At 40.0% G+C, this 18,227-nt stretch overlaps 1 pseudogene; it reads right to left on the reverse strand.

Annotated features, from left to right (window-relative positions):
* Window positions 1-7,307, reverse strand: part of LOC105993611 — a 12,128-nt pseudogene extending 4,821 nt beyond the window's left edge.
* Between the last annotated feature and the right edge of the window lie 10,920 nt (window positions 7,308-18,227).

An 18,227-nucleotide genomic window follows, 5' to 3' on the forward strand; every position in this document is an offset into this window, starting at 1 on the left:
TTCTTTTTGCTTATGTGGTGCTAAGGAATCGAACCCAGGGCCTCATGCATGCAAGGCAAGCGCTCTACCACTGAACCACCTTCCCAGCCCCATGAGTACATTTCTTATCCAGCATTGTTGCCTCCTCCTTTGTCTTTCCCCTACCATCCCTTCCCTCCCACCTCCTTAGCTATACTCCCCTAATCCCCTACCCCCTGCCCAAATTATAAAGTTTGTTTTTTGACATAGCATCTTGTTCCTTGGAAATATTTTTGAAGAGATTCTCAGGTAAATAGTATAGTATCATCTAGAAAATTCTCTCTGTGAAGTTATAATTGAATCAAGAATTCTTGTGCTACTCAAATTTTATTAGTTCAATGTTCCTAATTCATTTGCTGTGTACCACCTGCACATTATATTATTGATGGGGTATGGGTCTTCAACTGTTGTAACTACTAAGAACCTTAATGGGGTATATTTAACTTTACTTAGGCTGTAGCATAGATTGTCAGAGTCTGAGTGTGGTTCATAACTTGCAGTCATTTTCAGTCTAGGTGAGTTCCATGAGTAGGTTATTGGAAAGCTGCTATATCTTTCTGCCATTCCTCTATTTTCTTTTCACTAGTATTTAAGCAAGGCTTCAAGATTTCAGAGGAAAAAAAAAGAGTAGGTAGCACAGTGGGCATGAAGTCTGGAAAGTTCCAAGTTTCTGGCTTGTTCTGTATGGTTTGTTCCTTCTTGCTATGCATCTTGGCTTCCCAGTGATTAAAACTTGGTATAAATGTTGCTACTGCCCACCTGTCAAGGATGGTATGAGAATGAGTAATAATATCAGAGCCATATTTTTGCTCCTTACAAGAAAGGTGCTATATAAATACAAAGTGTTATTTCATTAAAAATTCTTGTATGATAACAGCATATGTTAAATTCAATTTCCTTGACCAGTTTTATAAATATATTTTGGTGTTACAATATGGTTGTTTTTGTGGTTGGGATGTTCAGATCGCACAGTCTGTGCTCTATTTTCTCTCTGGGTGTTGTAACATATCAACATTTAAGAACAACAAAGACAACATTCAAGGTGGATCATGAGGCGGCTGCTCAGGCTCTTCACTGCTCTTTTATTTTTGCATTTCAGTGGATTCCTGTTGAAGGTATGGGATGAAATACATACCTGTCCAACGGAATGAGAGTGCAATTTGAGTGAGCTCTTTACTTTTTCCTATTAATCTATAATGATGATTTGTGGCCTGTGTGGCAGAAGTATCACATTGTTAAGCATAGGCTTGGGCCAGAATTGTCACACAATACATACCCCCCCACACACCAAATATATACACATACCACACACACACATGCTCATACCAAACATACACACATACTACACACACATGCTCACACCACACACAGGCTCAAACCAAATACACATCACACACACACGTGATCACACCAAATACATGCACATACCACACACCCATCACACATGCATGCACTCACACATACACCACACACAGAGGTGTTAGGATACGGCTCAGCCAGAGGAAAGCACCTTTGTCGCAGTCCCCAAATGGGAAACTTCTTTTGCTGAAGAGGCAGACGTAGATCCTCTCTCACCGTTCCTACCCCATCTCACTCTTTTGCAATCTCCTCTCTGGTAGGGGCTCCTCATCCTCCGATTTTTCTTCTGATGACTTGTGTTCATTTTCATCCTCACCTTGAGAGTCATCTTACTCTTGCTTTGGAAATAGGACTCCTAGGAAAGCAGAATGGGAGGGTGCCACTGAATCCTTCACCAGAGATCTGCTCCATCCGCCCACTCTTCTCACATGTCTGCAGAGTTTTCTTCAGCATTTGCTATTTGATAGTCAGAACTGGTCCCTGGGTGGTTCTCCAAGATGTACCTCAGAGAAGCAGTGGAGCAGGTCTTCAGCTCATTCATGGCAGTAATGACAGACAAGACGGCATGTTCCAGCAGGCTTCCACCAAGCCTGGTGGTCTCTTCAGCTGGAAGGTCTCTGCAGTACTTTTGCCAGTTACTTGTTCTAACCGGCGTCTCTGCAGAACATTCTTCAACAGTGGGGCCTGACATCGCTCTAAGCTTAGGATAATACTGAGACACGTATTTCCTGATGATATGGTAGGCCGATTCTTTAAGTTCATAGAGGTGAGTGAAGGTCCATGGAATGCATTCTCCAATTTTACTTGTGGCGCTGGAAATCCTGTGGAGCTCTTCTTTCCTTTCCTAGACTTCTGAGGTGTTGTTTGTGATTTCTGGACCACAATTAAGCTTCCAGATGCACCTTTTCCATTTACTGTTTGATGACCCCTCTAATTCTCTGTTTAGTGCTGGCTTAAGGAGATTGCCTCTTCTTCTCTAGTTCCAGAGGAGGATATTCTCGAATAGCAACCATTGATGCACTCCTCTTCTGAAGCATGCCTTCATAGCGCAGGTAGGATCGCATCCATCTTGGCACATGGAGAGGAAGCCATGGGTGTTTGTTTCTGAGCCCTGGCTGGCTGGCTGGTAGAAAGGGCGGCCCAGAAAGGTATATGCTTTTTTTCTTTTCTTCACTTTCTTCACCTTTTCTTTGGGTTGATCTTGCTCATCCTTTTTTGCTGGCTTCAGAAGACTCGTTTTCTTCCTTCTCTTCTTTCTCAGGCTCCCCCTGGGGCTGTGCTGTCTCACTAGCTGTAGCAGGTGGCGTTTCGTTCTCTGGTTCTTCTATGGTGGAGATGGAGTCCTCTCAGCTTGCATCTGGCTTTGTCTTCGCTTCCTTTCCTTCGGCAGGCTTGCTTTTGGGTGCAGTTGGCCTGGTGGGATGCATAGCCCGTTGGTTCAGGTGCTATCTCTCTTCTTCCTCCTCTATGCATGGTGTCTCAGCACCTGCATCCTGCATCCCCGCAGGACCAGTTGTGTGGCCACCACTGCTGTCCTCCAGGCCCCGCCCTACATGGGCTTTTGTGCACATGGCATCAAAACCATAATTTACTCTGAGCTTATTATACATTTGGGGGAATAGCGCCATGGGTGTGATACATCCTCGTGGTATTGTATCACCGGGCAGCCATGTAGTATCAGGGGATATAGATACTTAGTCACCTGGCTAAGGTGACTCCATTAGAAAGTCAGAAGGGTTTTTTTTTTGTTTCCTTTCTGTGGTGTATTCAATCAAAACAGGTCACTAAATTCAACACACAAGAAAGAATGACTTTATGGTTAGGTTTCAAAAGCACAACAGCAATTAATAAAGTTGGGGAGAAGTATAAATATGGACCAACTACAGGCATCCCTGATTTATGATTATGTATGATTCTTACACTTTATGATGGTGCCAAAATGATAGTGGAAATGATAGTTCAGCTTTTGAGTTTCGACCTTCCCCGAGCATGCGCCTGATAGGTAGTTCCCGTCTCAGTGGACTGTGCTGCTGAACTGTGCAGCTCAGTAGCTGGGCTGGTCGAATGCACTTGCAGCTTATCAGGACCTGACTCCATTGTGAATGGAGGGGCACCTACTTCCTGTTGGTTCTTCTTCTATCCACCCAATAATTTAAGTAATTATCAGTGAGTCTGGCACAGAGCAATTCTCTATTTGTTCTAATAATGATTTCCTACTTCCGGATTCCTTCTATATTTATGAATCAGACTTCCTGTGTAAGGAAGATGGGACCTTTCTTCTTTTTTTCATTCACTTACTCAGTTACTTATTGGTATTTGTATGGACTTTTGGACATTGACTTTATTCATTAGGTAATAAATCAATAACATGGTTATTTATTATTGCTATGACTAGGATGTCCCCTCCAACAATGTCAGTAAGAAATGAGGCCTGAAAGCTGTGGTGAAGCCCTTGTGAATGAATTGAAGCCTTTGTTGCAGGAGTGGGCTCGTTTCCAGCAGACTCAGATGGAGCTCAGAGTCCGACCTGATTTCCTCTCTGTCTGAAGCACACTTGCTTGCCCTCTTGCCATGTTATGACACAGCATGATGGCTGGAACTGTGTTCTAAACTCCCCAAGACCAGGAGCCAAAGAAACCTCTCTTGTCCATAAATTATCTAGCCTATGTTACTCAGTTATAGCAGCATAGAATGGACCAAGATAATTATCTCGCTCAAGTTATGTTAACTTTGGCCAGAGTCCTTCCAGAGTAGTTCTGGGGTCCTGTTGCCAAGCCTTCACGTTGAAACAGAAACAGAACAGAACTGAGCAGAGCTGAACTGACCAAAACACATTTTAAAATATTTCCTTGCTTTCTGACAGTAAATGACATTGCAAGATCATCTTGCATTTTTCTCACTCTCTTTTTAGAATTATGGAGAGGCTCAGGCGTGAGACACTGTGCCTTTGTCAACAGACCTGCGGGGAAGTCGGCCGAGCTCCAGGTGACCCCATCGCTGCTGACATCACAACACTGTGCTCATGAGAGAACAAGCCTGAACTCCCTGCTGAAGCATTCCTGATTTCCTGACCTGAAGAGTCTGTGAGTTTCACAGAGTTGTTTGTTTTAAGTCACTATATTTTGGAGTAATTTGTTACACAGCTACAGCTAACTAGTACTTTTATAACAAACACTTATAATGTGGACATGGCTTTGGGACTGGAGAGATCCTGGCAGAAAGTTGGAGTGTGAGGAGCCTTGAACAAATGAATCATAGCAACACCATGATCTCTGAAGAAGCAAGCCATGGTGAGGGCTTGAAAGAGAGGGAAGAAGACTGGACTGGACTGGACTTGGTATGTGGTGGCCAAAGGCTGTTATCTTAACCATCTTTGATGGAAGTAAACACTGAGCCTTGAGAACCAGGAGATCTGTAGGTGCAGGAGATTTCAAGCAGAGGTGTATGGTGCACTTGGCTTGTTGTTTATGCTAAAAGATGTGAAAGAAGCCAAGAAGTGAATGGAAATGCTTGATCAGAAAGCAGGCAGATTTGATGGTGTTGTGAATCTCTTGCCTTTCCAATTGAGAAATGATGCTGGAATTCAGGAGTGACCCCCGCCCCCAGACACAGATCCAGCCGGGGGCACAGATAAGAGAATGGGCTCTGGAGATAAAGCCTTCCCAGCCAATAGCCACAGCCAGGCCATGTCTGTACCTGGCCCTGGATGCTAATCACATAGAGGTGCATGTATTTGTTAGATATAAATTTGAATCCAGAACCTTAGTCACAAAGAAGCATGGAGAATGAAGTGGCCGGTAGGATAGCTGTGCTTTTAGCAATATGCTAAAAGTCTGTTAGTATGAAAGAAAGAGGAGCATGCTATTCAGAGCCCTTCCCCCTCACATCCTAAGGAAGAGCTGCAAAGTGTGCCCTGGAAGGCCTTACTAAGAAAGGAAAAATAGTGCATCCATCAGTCCTCACCCAACAGATCTCCTGGCTGGCATAGACAGTAAGGAGTCTGGATTAGTGCAGTGATCCAAACTTTCAAGGTGAACTACATTTTAAAATCATAATTTGATGATCTTTAAGTAGTTGTACAAAGGAGCTACCAATGAACAAATCAATTTATGAGTACAATGCATCTTGATTGATGGAGGGCGACTCTTTTCCTTTCACAGAGACCCTAGAAGCAGTTGTAAAAGGCTCCAGGAGAGTCTGCGGGAGAGGAGAGGATCAGTGAGCCTGTGCGGCTGGCACAGACAAGCAGCGGGGAGTGAGGGGGGTGCTTGGCCTGGGCAGTCTGCAGTCTGAGAGGCAGTGTGGACAGGGAACCTGGTTTTTGCTTCCTGCCTGCAGGAGACAGAGGCCCAGAGGCAGGTAGAGTCGGCAGTGTTGAAAAAAATAGCAGAGAAAAAAAGATCGCAGAGGTGGCAGTCAGAGAAAGCTGGTGCTCCTGGGGTCCAAATCAGCCAGGAAGTGCCCTGGACCTAGCCACAGGAGGACCTGGGACAAGCCACCCATGACTCCTGTCCAGGTGAGCGTCACCGTCCATGCGCTGTACCATAGAAGCCAGGGAGGGAAGGGAGGGAGCTCACCAGAACTGGGTGAGCTTAGAGATTCTTTGAGGATCACTGAAGAACACCCCCCCATCAGCTGTTGGTGGGTCCGTGTTGGTACCTGACCTCAAGGACAGGAGGGCCAGCTAGCATGGGCCCAGACAGAACTCCCACAGCTTCAGTTCAACGAAAAGACGTAAAACACATGGCAGGGTTACATTACCTACGTAAGGTAGTGAGTGCATTTCTTTTGAACAGTGTTACCCCCTCCCTCATTTGCTCCTGTTTCCCCCTGACTCCCCTCCCGCCACGTTGTAAAGTCAGTTGCCAGCACCAGGTCCAGTGCGTATGGCTGTTGCATTGGTTCGCCCTTTGTCCCCCTGCCCCCCGCTTTCTGTGATTCCCCTCCCCTCTGCAAATCAGATAAATTTCTACACAAGATAAAGGGTACAGAAATAAAAAACAGTGACAACAGGGCATAAATCAAAGTGGGGAGGGAAAGAAAGGAAAAAGAAATAATTGCAAACAGTACATTATAAAAAAACGTCTTTGCATTTCTTGGAGTTGATTTGCTAAGCTTCACTTCATACGGTCATATGCAACTAGCCATCGAGCTATTGTGATCCTTTGCTAAGAATAGCACAGATAAATCCTAGTTATTACAAATGAGGGAAACCATACAGCCTGTTTCTTTAGATCTAGCTTAACTCGCTTAACATAATTTTCCAAGTCTTTCCATTTCCTAACAAATGAGGCGGTGGAAACAGAATTCCATTGTGTACACAGACCACATTTTCTTGATCCATTCATCTACCGAGGGGCATCTGGGTCGGTTCCACATCTTAGCGATGGTAAATCATTTTTGCCATTCTTCTGACCTGCTCTGGTGAAGGAGCAGAGTGTGGGAGGGGCGGAAGGGAAGAGTCAGGAAAGCCAATGGCAGAACAGATCATGCTGTGGCCTTGAGCCACAAGCCAGCCTCAACTAGGGGAGGAGAGAAACGGAATCTGATGTGACACTAAACTTCCGGTTCATCCAGGAAATTCAACGTTTACTTCTTCACTTTTGTCCCTCCCTTCAAACACCTAAGGGTGCCAGTGCCAGTTCTCTCCCAGTTGCCCTTCAAGACTGGGGAACGGAGGTCTGAGAGTGGAGTCATTGAAGCTTCCCCGTCTCTCACAAACCAGAGAGCTGTATGTGGAAGGAAGTCTGTGTGATACCACGTGGCAGGGAGCGAAGGGAGAGACCCCGCCTCCCACAAAGGAAATCCTTGTGGGAGAAAACGAAATCCATTTCCTCTGTGCTGTTTCCATTTGGCTTTCTATGCTGGTCGTCCTCGGCTGCTCTCCTGTGTGGTCTGATGGGAGCAGAGGCAGGGGCCTCTAGCCGCATTAATGGGGTTGCTGCAGCCTAACACTGGGCAGACATCAAGCTTCGAAGGCAGTAGAAATCTTTCTTTTTTTAAATAAACACATGGACTTCATTTATAGTGGCTCTTCCTATACTTTATTGTGCAATTGATTCTTTTAACATAAGGCAACGCTGTTAAGCTACATCATGTGGTTCGGGCTCTCTGATGGAAGCTGACCCTGTTGGTTGGTTGTCATCCTACCCATCCGAGGAACATGCTTCATGACAGCGGATGGAGGCTCCAGGGCTCAGATCGACTCAGAATAACTGTGGCTTAAACAAGTGGGCAGTTTATTTCGCTTTCCTGTCTGGAAAAAGCGGTCTAGGACCAGAGGAAGGGTCTGAGACCCAGCCGTCTTCTAACTTAGCTTTCCAGATTGGGCCAGCTTGTCTTGCCAACTTGATCACATTCTAGTCAAAAAGAAGTGAAAAGAACAAATGAGGCACCTTATTATTTAGTTTTGTTTTCTGAGGACCAAACCCAGGGCATGTGTCCTGCCTTTGAGAGAGGCTGTACCCCCACCCGGCCTCCCCTTTAAAGACATGGTTCCCACAACATATTGCATCCATCCTTGTTTATTTTTGGGAGGACAGACTTCTAAGAAAGCTGAGAAAAGCCAGGCACTGGTGGCTCACGCCTGTAATCCTAGCTACTCAGGAGGCTGAGATCTAAGGATCGTGGTTCAAAGCCAGGCTGGGCAGGAGAGTACGTGAGACTCTTATCTCTAATAAACCACCAGAAAACCAGAAGTAGCGCTTTGGCTCAAGTGGTAGAGCACTAGCCTTGAGCTGAAGAGCTGAGGGACAGTGCCCAGACCCAGAGTTCAAGCCCCATGAGTGACAAAAAAAAAAAAAAAAAGCTGAGAAAAATCATAGGGCTTCTTCTTGTTGTAGTAGTATGTTCAGCCATTAGGTAAAAAATTCTATTATCTGAAAAAATGGGAAAATAGTTACTGGGAGACAATGAGCAGATCCTCTCTATGGATGATTAGTGAGTGTATGTACGCCATTAACCAGCTTGTAACTCATCATAACCTTGGTGTTTCTAATACTTCCTAGGTCATAGGTTCCGGAGCACCAGAAATCTACTCAATGCCAAGTCATGTTCAGTGAGTGTTTCTCTGTCCCCTCCTTCCCCCCCTAAACATTACACAGCCCTTCCCCGACTCATCCTGTTGACAAACAGATAGGGCATGACTCAGGCTTGAAGTTACTCAGCTTGACTTAATCTTGACTGAACCTAGTTTTTCTTTGAGTAGCTATGGTTCTGTCTCCTAAGAGCTTACCCCATGTAACAGTTTTATCCAAAATTTTATTGAGGGAATTCATTTCAAGCATACCCATCTCTAATCTTTGGAATTCGTACTCTTCCTGTGTTTTGAAAGTCAGATGAATGGACCCAAGCCCACACCCAGATATCTGTGTTTGCTCACTGCTTCTCAAAGGTCTCAGACTGTCAGTGAATCATGCCTACACATTACTTAGTCTGCCATAGCAATGTGAGAAGCAGAGGTTTATTTTTCAGTGTTCTGCAGGCTGGAAAGCCGTGGTGATGGAGTCGGCAGCCATGGTTTCTTCTGAGGCCTGGCGCCTTGGCTTGCGGAACGTTTCCTTCCTGTGACGCCTTGTCTGTGTGCATGCAAACCTGCATTTATGTCAAGTGTCTGCATCCCCTCTACTTGCCAGGATGCTCGGTTGTATCAGGGCCCACCTGAGAAGCTTTGTTCTAATTTATTCACCTCTTGAAAAGCTCCATCTCTGAGGTACTGGGGTTTAAGCCTCTAACCTATGTATTTTGCATAGACATAATTTACACCTGACATTTGGTGTAAGTATCTTCTGGGATTGGGATCATGATTACAGTTAAAGGAGTCACATTCTTTCTTTTTTGAAGGAAATTAGACAGTGATAATGTGGCCCACAGCCTCGCTGACTTGAAGTTTAGGAGCAGTGTCCACCATCGAGGTCTTGCTCGAGATCAGCAGGGAAATGCTTATTTAACACATCCTCCTTGCCATGCTGGTTTGTGTACCCATGAAAGCTGGAGAACTGCTAGGCAAGAGACCCTGCAATTCTTTCCCCAGGAGAGAACCACTTATACCAAAGAGATTCCTGGGGGAGAATGACACCTTAGGAACAATGTAAAGAAAGGCAGAATAATGCACTGTTCCTAGAAATCGGATCTCAACGGTGCAGACAGGTGCATAAGCCACTGAATTTCCTAGCATGGAAATGCCAATCTTAGATATGGCTTTCTTTGTTAACTCCATGGAAGGAGTAGACAAAAAAAATAGTGATCTGCTTGGCGTGGGTCAAGCTACCAATGCTGACTTGTAGGTGGAGTGTGCTAAGCCCTCAGGGAGAGATTCATGGCTGAGGGACATTGGGAGTGAAGAGAGGGACATGGATAGATGAGCACGCTACATCAGAACCTGCCTTTGATGGCAGCCCCTTCCTTCCTTGTTCTTACCCTTTGTGCTTTTACTAGTTGAAATGTAATTTCTACTTTTTAACACTATTAAAAAGTGGTCTCATTTAAAGGGAAACACAATTTTGTTTTGCTTTTGGATTTTTGTCCAAGTAGTAAATTTCTTAGAGTTGGTTTGCAACATGGAATAGGTCAGTAAGAAGCGAACACTTGACATTTAGTAAGAGCCAATGCGTAGCTCATCTGTAAATTTGATAATTGCTTTAAGTAACACACAGCTAAATACCATAATGACTCTCTGTAGAACATGGATTTTTGTCTTTCCCCAATGTATTGTGTGGATATTAAAGGTCGTATTTTAATAACGATCTGTGGGATTCTGTATTCTTGGTTTCATCATGTTTGCTGAAACTATTATCCTACAAGAGATATGGAGAAGGTACTTTATAGGTAGTGTCTTTTCTTTCAATCTCAGAAGGGAGAGTTTTGAAGGATTTCTTCTTAGGACTTGAGGACAATTCATCTATATTGTAGTATCTCCTTGTAAGTGACCCTTGTCCCTTAAAAATATTGATTTGCCTGTGATTAATCAAGATTAATTTCTCTTTGTTTTTGCTAAAGTTGACAGAGAAGTTTAAAAATGTTTAATTTCAACCATGTGTGGATTGATCCTGTGGCAATCTGAAATTCCTATTAGACTTTAGTTTATTATTTGCCTTTCCCTATTATTTTAATTATCTATAATTCTATCACTGCATTCAATATCATACTCTCCTAATTATTCTAACTTCAAAAGGAGCTACAAAGAGACAGAAATCATCAGGGAAAAGAGATAGGGATAGATTCAGGAGATGTAATATGCAAATATTGAATATGCTATATAACTAAACAAATATTCAGCAACAATATCTATAAGCTAGAGGGAGAGATCTTGAGATTAAGAAGGCCCACTGTTCCAAGGAGGACTGAGGAGAAGAAAAAAAAAACAAAAACATACAGCCAAGTACTTTTTGGGAAAATTCATGATAAAGAATAAAAGCCCTAGGCTTATAAGCAGAAAGAACAAATTATCTGTGAAGCAGATTTTAATTTTTCATTTGTTTTTCATTATTGAATTAATGTGATAGTTTAGTCTATTGCAGAGTAAAACTACTACTTGTGTATGATGATCTTGAATCTAATAATTTTGATGAACTTTCTTGTTTGTTCTAATGATATTTTTGCTAAGTTTCTTAGATTTTTCTATATAGATAATATAATAATCTATAAGTATGAAAACTGTTTTTTCTTTCTTGTTTCTGTATATATTTAATTTCTTCTGTTTATTGTTGCTTATAATTATTTTTTGTAATAACAAGCTTCCACTTCTGTGTGCAATAAAAATAGAGATATCTAAATGTCATCTATATCTAGAAGATTTGCTATAGATTTTGCAAGAATCTTTTATTTTCTTTTTTGTCTAGTAAGACTATTATTTGTAAGCTGTTGAATTTGATTAAATTTGATTTATTTTGTCTGTGTGCAGTCCTTGGGCTTGAACTCAAGGCCTGGATACTATCCCTTAGTGCTTTTAATCCTTTCAAGGCTGATGATCTACCACTTACAGTTTTTTAGTGGTTAATTGAAGATAAGGGTCTCATGGACTTTACTACCTGGGCTGGCTTTGAATCTTGATCCTAGATCTCAGCCTCTTGAGTAGCTATGATTACAGAGGAGAGCTAAATTTGATTTTTAATTTATGGAGATGCTTATACCAATTTCCTCCTTTAATATATTAGTGCATGAATGGTTTTCTAAAAATGAATCATCCTTACATTTCTGAGATAAATACTACTTTGCATGCTAGTTTTATTTTTTAAAATAGTTTATTGATTAAAGAATTTTGCTTGATCTTAACCAAAATGTTGAGAAATAATGGTTCACAAAACATCATGGTTAGAGAGCAAACTTTCATGACTTGCATCTTCCTAGAAAAATATACAGTTTTAATTGTTAGTAATATTTGGCCTTGTTAATGATATTTGGATAGGCTTTAAAAAATCTGGAAAATACTTACAGTTATATCCCTTTCTTATTTTTCTTAAAATTACTATTGCTCTATTCTCTCTTGCTCATTCATCGGTGTTTCATCACAGTTAAGTGGCCAAAACAAAATACCTGAGACGTGGTAACTTACAAAGAAAAGGGATTCACTTCCCCTCAGCCTGGCAACAGAGTCTAAGACAGAAGGCTGACGTCTGGTAAGGGCCTTCCTGATGCCTTATGATGTGGCAATTGGCACCCCCTGGCAGAAGGGCAAAGAGAGGGCAAGAGAGCCAAACTTACCTTTTATACCTCATTTCTCCATTATTGGCATGAGTTCATTGATGAGGGTGGAGAAAGTGTGAGTTATGCGACTCTTAATGGCTCTGTCCCTTAACACTTCCACAGTGGGGATCAAGTTTCTATCACGCAAAGTTGGGGACAAATTCAAACCACACCAACCTTACCATGCGTTGGTGGTTGGTGCTATAGAATTAATGTATTGAAAATGCTTATCTTACAAATACTTGCCGTACATTTTCCAATCAATCTTATTATTCACTCCTGTCTACTCTTTTCTTCCTTCTTAATTTTGAATTTGCTCTTTCCCTCCAGACTAAATTGAATCCTGGTGTCTTTCTTTCAATATGCCTTCAAAAATATATTAGTACTTTTAATGTTGAAAATAGTTTCAAAGTAGTTTTAATGATTTTGCTTAAAATACATTACTTTTATTCTGACTACTGTTAGAATGCAGTGGAAATAAAGAAGGAAAAGACCAACATAGACTTGATTATGTATATTTAGCTCTGTCTTCATTGTTTGATTTCAAGTAAATTACATTGTTTCCAGATAATGTTGTCCTGATAGTATAATTTCTTTGCTATTTAGTATAATACCCTTTGCAACACAGTTGTTAGAACATTTTCTGAAAATATTTTGTGTTTGTGCTTAGATTAAGCTTGTTCATTCTGTCATTTAAATACTTGGCCTTAAAAATGTTTTTCTGTCTTGATCTTTCTTTTTGATAAAAATGTATCAATGTTTCATTATAATCTTGTCACTTTTGGCCTTTACATATTTTCAAGGCTATGTGTGTCGATACATGCTGTTTTTATGATTTTCATACTTTTATTGTTGGATAATTTCCATCTGCTATTATGGAGTGTAGTTCTTTATTTCTATTATTTTGTCTTAAATTCTATTTTGTCTAGTAATAATTTGCTATATTGGCTTTTTATTGCTTTTCATATTTGCTTGGAGTATATTTTTTCATACATTATTTTAAATTTCTCTGTGAGGTTTTGAGTATCTTTTGAAACCACTGTGTAGCTGAATTAAAATGCACCAAATAATCTCTATTTTTAATAGATAAATTTAATTTGTTTACACTGTTCAGGATCACTGATGTCCTTATATTCATTCATTCCCAACATCAAATTTACCATGTCTGCATTTGCTTTGTTTTTCTTGGCCTCCTTTTTACATTTCTTACTCTCTTATATGAGCTTGGTAATTTTTTTCTTTATTTTTCCTTGCACTGGTTTGAAGTTATAAATTATATCTCCTTTCAGTAACCTTCAATTTTAAAAGAAATACCTAGTTAACCAGAAATTTTTACAATCCCATACGTACTCATTATTTCTTCATTCCCTAAAAGAACAGGCCTCCTGTGTCCTAACCACTCTTAATTCCCCAGCCTCAGCTCATTGCTGTCTGTATGACTTTAATGTCATGATGTCTTTCTTAAAAAAAAAAAAAGACTGTCACTTTTTCCTACTTAGTTTACCTTTTTGTTCCATTGAAATTGTTCCTTTAATACTTCTTTCAAAAAAGATCATTTACCTCTCCTTGTCTTTGTATGTCTGGGAATGTCTTTATTTTACTTAGGTCAGGAATAATAAGTGAACAGAGAATAATTTTGAAGTTAGCAGTTATTTTCTGGGAGCACCTCAAATATATTTTATATATATAGCTACATACATATAATATATGTAGCTATATATATTATTATGTATATAGCTATATTTTACATTTTATATATATAACATATAGCTATATATATGTATGTAGCTATATAATATATTTTATATATAACATATAGCTATATATATACATATATATGTATATATAATATACATATATTATGTGTATATAGCTATATATGTTATATATATATAGCTATATATATCTTTCTTAGTCATGAAAGATTGTAGATAGTATAAGTTTTTATTCTTTTATAGCTTCTTCCTCCTTTCTTCTTGATCTGGTATCTTGATCAGGGCCTCATGCTCTTGTTGGGCAATTTTTCTTAAGGCTGTTGCTCTACCACTTGATCCATATCTATTTCTGGCTTTTTGCTGATTCATTGGAGATAAAGTCTCTTAGTTTTGTTTGCCCAGGATCTTCAGATCTCATCCTCCTGTGTGGTTAGGATTATTACTGTGGCCCACCGGCACCTGGCTATTTTCTCCTTGCCTCAAACTGTGGGATGCCCTCTGTTTTTCCCCTTAGCACTTTCAAATGTTCTTCCCTGGTGCAATGGGTTCTGTGGTTTTGGTGAGGCATTAACCATCTATTATACAATTTCCAGGAGGAAATATGTGATTATACTCTGGAAACTTTTCAGATTTCTCTCCTAACTTATTTTTTTCCCTGTCCTTAGCTTTTAGCAGTTTGTTTACCATGTGCCTAGGTCTAGATGTCTTTGTGTTTTTTCTGTTCATAACTTGCTCAGTTCTTGGATCTCTATGTTTATCTTCTTCATTAAATGCAGAGAGAAATTCTCTGCATTTTTTCTTTGTATTTTTATTCTGCTTGATTTTTTGCTATCCCCTCTTCTCTGTTTTTTTTTTTATTGTGAAAATACCATACAGACAGGTTACAATTACATGAGCAAGGTAATGAGTACATTTCTTATCAAGCATTGTTGCCTCCTCCTTTGTTTCCCCTTCCTATCCCTTCCCATCTCTCCCCTCCTTCCCCTCCCCGCCAAACCCCACCCATGCCAAAGTTGTAAAGTTTGTTTTTTGACATACTGTCTTGTACATCTCATTGTTGCAATATATTCTTTTGCAGGTTATTAATGTTCTGTGTATTTTATCTCAATTGTTTTCCTCTATGTCCTTAATGTTAGATTTAAAAAAATGTTTCAAGTTAACAAACCAATTCCTTTGCTGTTTCTTGTCTGTTAGGAAGCCTAGCCAGTGACAATTTCACTTCATTATTGTGCAACCCACTTCTACTAAGTTTTGGAAATGTGCTGGCCACTGTAGATATGTGGTAAGAAATGTGCATGAGATTGCCTTACTCTAAAATGTGTTGATTTTTGTTATCCTAGACATTAAACCTTTTTTTAAAAAATTTAATTTTATTGTCAAGGTTATGTTCAGAGGGGTTACAGTTACATACATATATTTCCTGGGCCTTCCTTTATAGAAGTGTACACCTAATATCTTTAAATAAGTTTCCTTATAGCAAAGTAATGAATAATGAATAATTAAATTCAACAAAAAATGCTAGTACTTATAAGGATGATGACTATATTTGTATTCTTTTAGCTGCTGCCTTTTAGTTTTCTGGTTAGAAAGTAGTACTCAGGTTAGCAGAAGAGGAAAAGTAAAAGCCATTTGCATTCTTATTGCCTGGTGATCATCACTCTATCATTTCTAATCTTTTAATTATGCATATATTATATATGAAAGTGGATGTGTGTTCACAGAATGCATAATTGACTCTCTCTCTTGGTTTCCCTGTAATGTGTCTGAAGGAACTTAGCCTAAGTATTTCTTAGAGACTCTTCGAAAGGACTGCGTACATTCCATCCCTGATGTAACTTGGCATAACCAATTCCTTGTTTTCAGTACTTGGGTGTATCTATTTTTATCACCATTTGAACCTACCCAGTGAGAACCATCCTTCTGCAGATACCCTGGTCCCATCCCATAGTACTTCACAGCCACGGTTACAAAGTTCTGACAAATGCACTGCACTTGGAAACAAGGACAACTTGTTTGTATCTAAGACCTGTTTGTGTCCCCAATGGGAGGTGGATCTTCGTTTATCATTTTCAATTTCGTTTTTGAGCTAGTTGGCAAAAGTGGCCTTTGTAGAATGTTGTTTAACATCTCCTTTCCTAGGAAGGCTGTGGATCCCAGAGATGGGGTGAGACTGCTCCTGGCCAGCCTAGCATTTAATCCCAACTTGTCACAGGTTTCTATGAAGTGAAGTTTCTATTACTTCCTGGATTGCTCTAGTCTATCAGAGGTCACCATCTCCAATTTAGCCTAGATGTGGATGGGAAAATACCCTGAGCAGCCCCAGCACCCAAAGAGCATTGGTGTCAAATTCAATTACTGGAGAAGGAGACCTTTTTGTTTTTTTCCCAAAGGTCTCTGAATCCATTTAAAAAAAAAAAAAGCTTCTCAGATTCCTAGCATTTGTGCTGATGGTGAGCGTATCTCCTGAACAGGCCTTCTGACAGCTTTTTTATAATTTCACATTGTCAACCGTTTTTGTGCTTGCAGTTTCATTTGTTGGGAAAAAAATAGCTCCAGTAGAAGTAGAGCCTGTTATGTCTTTAACGTGTATCCAAGCACTTCCCAGTGACGGAATGCCACAGACCTTTAATGACCCACGATGATTTCTCTTTAGGTAGATTTCTTCTTTTTATCTTCCCAAACATGCTGATTTTCCAGATACAAGATTTTTAGTTCTCAACTGCTATGGCCACAATTTCCATTAACTCCCTTGTATGCTTCAAAGGAATCAAAGTATTCTTGAAGTCTTTCCTTTTATTTTTCATTTTATTTTAAATTCTGTTTTGTGGAAATTCCCTACATTTCCTCTTGCTTGATATAGAAAGCTTTTTCTTGTCTGTGATGAAGGAATAAATGAATTCATTTGTATTGAGGAAAATGGTACATCTATCTATCTATCTATCTATCTATCTATCTATCTATCTATCTATCTATCTATCTATCTATCTACCTATCTACCTACCTAGCTATCTCTTTGCAACTGAGAAACTTGTTTTTGTGATTACACTGCAGTGAAAGTGCCCTCTGGTCATGAAAGAAGAGGAATCTTTTCTCTCTCTGTTGCACAACCTTCTAATTTGTCTGGAGCACAAACAAATCAAGAAGTGCTGCTTTGCAGGCTGTTTTGCGTATTACAAAAATGCTGCTTTAACTACTGGGTCAACCCAGGGTACATAAACTTGTCATTTAAATCTTTAAGATCCATTTCCAGAAAAGATATACTTTATAGTGTGGCATGAGCTGCCCTTTCAAGTTCAAATATCGTAATTAGAACATGATGAACAACAGAAGTCTCAACCAAGGAATATAGGTGTCTCTGTGGCTTCCTTTCCCCTGCCTTTGTACATGGCATGGGTGGCATTCCTGCAGCCTGGTGAAATCCTCTGCTCCTTCCTGCACTGTGTTAGGTATCTGACCATTTCAGTGAGCAGAAGGGAGCTATTTGAATGGTGTCATCCCCAGACAACGCTTCAGAAGTTCATGCTGCACAGAGCTGAATGTAAGCAATCATTTGGGATTATTTTAGAAAATCATGCATCAATGTATTCAATATGTTATTCTATAAGAACAGATACCATTTGGTTTCTCCAAATATTTTTAATACCCTATTCTCTTTTTTATGCTTCATAATATTTTTGTCATGATCACTTATCTGAATGCTGAGACTTTCTTGTAATTCTCAATTGAACTTCCCATTTTTGGTCTCTCTACATCCTACCTTGGGATGACCAGCCAGATGGAATAGAAAAAATTTTATGCAGCGTCGAAACAGATTGGAATACACGTTGAAAGTGGCAAATGGCTTCAAGAGTAAAATGAAACTGGAACCCAATTCATGGTCAAACATCTGGGGAGCCCATGAGTCTTCCAGATAGGAAATCAATGGGATGTTCATCTACAGAACATTCTAGAGCTCTGCTTTTCATTTCTGTGAGTCTTTTTGCATTGCCACTAACAGTGTGCAGGGTTCCTTTCTTACATCTTAACTGATACTTTTGGTCACTTGTTGTTTTTGTCTCTTTTTTCTGACAGAAATTCTACCAAGTTTGAACTGCCATCTCTTTGGAGTTTTGATTTGTATTTCCTAATGGTACATGACGTTGGATACCTTTTCATATGCCTATTGGACAGTGGCTTGTATTGTTGGGGAAAATGTGTATTCAGACCTTTGCCCATTTTTTAAATTGAGTTATAAATGTGTTTGTGTGTACATATCCATAATTATACCTATGCATATATGCAGATTTCTTGTATGTTTCAGACATAAATATAACAACTTTTTTGTTTTGTTCTGACTTATGTGTAAGTTTGTGTGTGTGCATGTGTATGTGTGAGTGTGTGTGAGAGAGAGATAATGCCAGGGGGTTTGAACTCAGTGGCTCAGCATTTTTCTCATGACTGGTGCTCTACCAT

Source organism: Dipodomys ordii, unplaced genomic scaffold (genome assembly GCF_000151885.1).
Source record: "Dipodomys ordii isolate 6190 unplaced genomic scaffold, Dord_2.0 Scaffold98, whole genome shotgun sequence".
Classification (NCBI taxonomy): Eukaryota; Metazoa; Chordata; class Mammalia; order Rodentia; family Heteromyidae; genus Dipodomys; species Dipodomys ordii.